This window comes from Mustela lutreola, chromosome 8 (genome assembly GCF_030435805.1).
Source record: "Mustela lutreola isolate mMusLut2 chromosome 8, mMusLut2.pri, whole genome shotgun sequence".
In the NCBI taxonomy this organism is placed as follows: domain Eukaryota; kingdom Metazoa; phylum Chordata; class Mammalia; order Carnivora; family Mustelidae; genus Mustela; species Mustela lutreola.
Genome location: NC_081297.1, coordinates 140,233,343 through 140,237,240, shown reverse-complemented (window position 1 = coordinate 140,237,240; position 3,898 = coordinate 140,233,343). Strand labels below are relative to the sequence as shown.

General features: G+C 44.7%; 1 non-coding gene across 1 annotated transcript; it reads left to right on the top strand.

The window, feature by feature from the left end:
* The first annotated feature begins 781 nt into the window (after positions 1–781).
* LOC131840091 (U1 spliceosomal RNA) lies at positions 782–945 on the top strand. Its single transcript, XR_009357201.1, has one exon. It is a non-coding gene; the product is annotated as a U1 spliceosomal RNA (small nuclear RNA).
* The last annotated feature ends 2,953 nt before the right edge of the window (positions 946–3,898 follow it).

Sequence of the window (3,898 nt, the reverse complement as noted above, 5' to 3'; positions counted from 1 at the left end):
CAGGATTCTGCCTTTGCATGGTAAACTCTAGCATTTGTGGACACAAGCTCACTCTTTGCCTTTGGGCTTCCCTTACCCCAGACAAGACCTCTACCCATGAGATTAAAAATCAGTTTTAAATTTTAATTCATTATGTCTTGATTTTTATCATTTATCATATTTACATAATTAATTGTATTTCCATTTTTTATTTAAAATTTATGTATTTTTAAAAAATATTTTATTGATTTATTTGACAGAATCACAAGTAGGCAGAGAGGCAGGTGGGGGGTGGGGGGAAGCAGGCTCCCTGCTGAGCAGAGAGCCTGATGTGGGGACCCTGGGATCATGACCTGAGCCGAAGGCAGAGGCTTTAACCCACTGAGCCACCCAGGAGTCCCTTAAAATTTATGTATTTTTAAAAAATATTTTGTTTATTTGACAGAGAGACACAGTGAGAGAGGGAACACAAGCAGGGAAAAGTGGGAGAGGGAGAAGCAGGCTTCCTGCTGAGCAAGGAGCCCCATGTGGGACTCCATCCCAGGACCCTGGGATCATGACCTGAGCCAAAGGCAGACGCTTAACAGGTGCCCCAAATTTTATTTTATTTTATTTTTTTAAAATAATACATGCCAGATATCTGAGTGGCTCAGTTGGTTAGGTGTCTGCCTTCATCTCAAGTCATCATCCCAGAGTCCTGGGATCCAGTTCTGCTTTGGGCGGAGGTCCCTGCTCAGCTTCTCCTCTGCCCCTCCCCACCTTGCAAAAATAAACCGACAAAATCATTAAAAATGTTAATACAATACTTACCTGGCAGGGGAGATACCATGATCACGAAGGTGGTTTTCCCAGGGCGAGGCTTATCCATTGCACTCCGGATGTGCTGACCCCTGCGATTTCCCCAAATGTGGGAAACTCGACTGCATAATTTGTGGTAGTGGGGGACTGCGTTCGCGCTTTCCCCTGAAAAAAAAAAAAAAGATGAAAAAAATAAAATAAAATAAAAATGTTAATACATTCCCATAATACAAGTCAAACGATATACAGGAAGAAGCCTAGGAAGATGTACAGGGAAAAGCCAGTCTTGTCACTCACCCTTATCTCCCAGTACCTCAGTTCTGGAAATAGAATCCAGGGACATTTAAAGAAAAACTTGCTAGTGGGGCACCTGGGTGGTTCAGCTGGTGAAACATCTGACTCTTGATGTCGGCTCTGGTCAAGATCTCAGGACTGTGAGATTGAAGCCCCTGTCCGGCTCTGTGCTGGGTGTAGAGCCTGCTTAATGATTCTCTCTCTCCCTCTCCCCCTCCCTACATCTAAAAAAAAGAAAGAAAGAAAGAAAGAAAGAAAGAAAGAAAGAAAGAAAGAAAGAAAGAAAGAAAGAAAGAAAAGCTTGCTGGTAATAATAGGTACGGTTTATTAAAATTTATTGTGTGTTGGGCATACAGCAGGCACTCTCCACACACCATTTTCCCAATGTCTACAATGACCCTATAAACTTGGTATATTACAGGAAAGGAAACTGACCCTTGGACAGATAAAATAACATGTCCAAGGTCACTCAGAATAAAAGGCAGAGCCAGGGCCAACATCACACTTTTTTCCAGTGTGCTGACTGCCTTGCAATATCACTAATTAACATTGGTATAATGTTTTCCTATTTATAAATTGTGTCCTAAGACATTTAAGGCTCATGACTATCATTTGGGGCAGGTAGGGAATGACTGTATTGTTGTATCCAGAATATAGATAATGAAACTGAGGTTCCAGGAGGACCTATGGTTCTAGAAACACGTGACTTGGCCGTGTGCCAAGTGCCATATAAACCTGAATTCATTTAATCCTAATGACAGCCCTCAGAATTTTTTACTTTAGAATTTAAGAAAGCGAGAGTCAGAGAGGCAAAGTGACCTGCCTGACATCACATGGCAAATAAACGGGAAAACCAAGAATGGATCACCTGGTCTAACCTCAAAGTGATATTCTTCTTTTTATTTTATTTTATTTTATTTTATTTTATTTTATTTATTTATTTAACAGAGATCACAAACAGGCAGAGAGGCAGGTTGGGGGGAAGCAGGCTCCCTGCTGAGCAGAGCCCCATGTAGGGCTTGATCCCAGGATCCTGAGATCATGACCTGAGCCAAAGGCAGAGGCTTAACCCACTGAGCCACCCAGGCGCCCCAAAGTGATACTCTTCTAATTGTCAAGCACTATGGCTTGCAGAGATCAAAATCTGCGTTTTCATTCGGCTAGCCCATCTATCCTAACACTGGAGCTAGGAGGGTAGTGTTATTGCTCCCATTTTCCAGGTGAGGAAGCTGAGGCCTTACTTAGCAAGATGGCAGGGTTGCCCCAAGGCACACACAGCTAACCAGTGGCAGAGGCGGGATCTGAGCCTGTTCTGATTCTCTCTGGGGCTGTTCCCCCACACCCAGCAGCCAGACCTTGGACCTGCTTCCCAGGAAGTCACGTCCCGCTTTCACATCAGCTGGGCCAAGTCTGCACGTAGTGATTTCAGCAAAGATTATGTGAGCACCTGGCCGGAAGGACGTGGAGGGAGAGAGATGGTCAAACCGGAGTCCAGGTGAAATGACCTCTAGCTGTTCTTCAAGCCTCAATTGTCAGTCCCCTTTAAGTCCCTGCCCCTAATTCTCCCGCTTCCCCGGTTTCCAAGTTCTTCTTGCCGCTGGCACAAATCTTCCAGACTTTCTCAGGGCACGAGCAGTAAAGGGGAACCCGGCTGACCTGTCCCTGCACCTTGCTACCATTGGGGAGCAGAATTAGATTCAAATTTGCATAACGTGCTGGATTGGCTCCTGCGACCAGAGTGGGCGGGCTCAACTAAATCTACCTGTCAGAGGGTGGCGCGCGCTGTGTTTCTGGGCGGAAGTGGAAGGGCCACCGGGCCGCGGTGAAGGAGGCCGGGCGGCTGGTTGATGGTCAGAGCCATGAACCGCCTACACTACACCGCTTCGGCACGTGCGGCCGTGGAAAGCGGCGGTGGTAACCGCGAAACGGCTGTAGGGTAGCAAAACACAGTAACATTGGTTACTTCTGCGGGACTTCTTTGGGGAGAAGATGAGGCAGGGGAGGGCAGGAGTGGGAGGGAGATTTTCAACCTAAAGCTTTTTATGCCCAAACTGTGATCCGTGGGAGTTTATTAAAACATAACTTTAAAACTATGTACATTAGGGGCGCCTAGGTGGCTCAGTGGGTTAAGCCTCTGCCTTCAGCTCGGGTCGTGGTCCCAGGATCCTGGGATCGAGCCCCACATCAGTCTCTCTGCTCAGTAGGAAGCCTGCCTCCCCCTGCCTCTCTGCCTATTTGTGATCTCTGTCTGTCAAATAAATAAATAACAAATCTTTTTAAAATAAATAAATAAAATAAAAATATGTACATTATTTTGGGGGGGCGCTTGGCAGGCTAAGTAAGTAGAACGTGTGACTCTTGATCTCCGGTTGTCGTTGAGAGACCCACATTGGGGGTAGAGATTACATTAAAAAAATAATTTTAAAAAATTAATTTAAAAATAAAATTAAGAATATGTATTATTTTAAAGATTAAAAAATTTTTATTATTATTTATTCGACAGAAAGAGAGAGAGATCACAAGTAGGCATAGCAGCAGGCAGAGAGGGGGAAGCAGGCTCCCCACCAAGCAGAGAGCCTGCAGCGGGCCTCCATCCCAGGACCCCAAGACCATGACCTGAGCAGAAGGCAGAGGCCTAACCCACCGAGCCACCCAGGCGCCCCATGAATATGTATATTTTAAATTTTATATATAACTTTAAAAATTGCATATATATTTAAATATTATGTTTTAGTAGGTTCTCGTGTTGTGTATATATATGTGTGTTCTACCTATGTGTGTACTGACATAGATCTGTTAGATATAAAATACAGATGGATAATCTTCT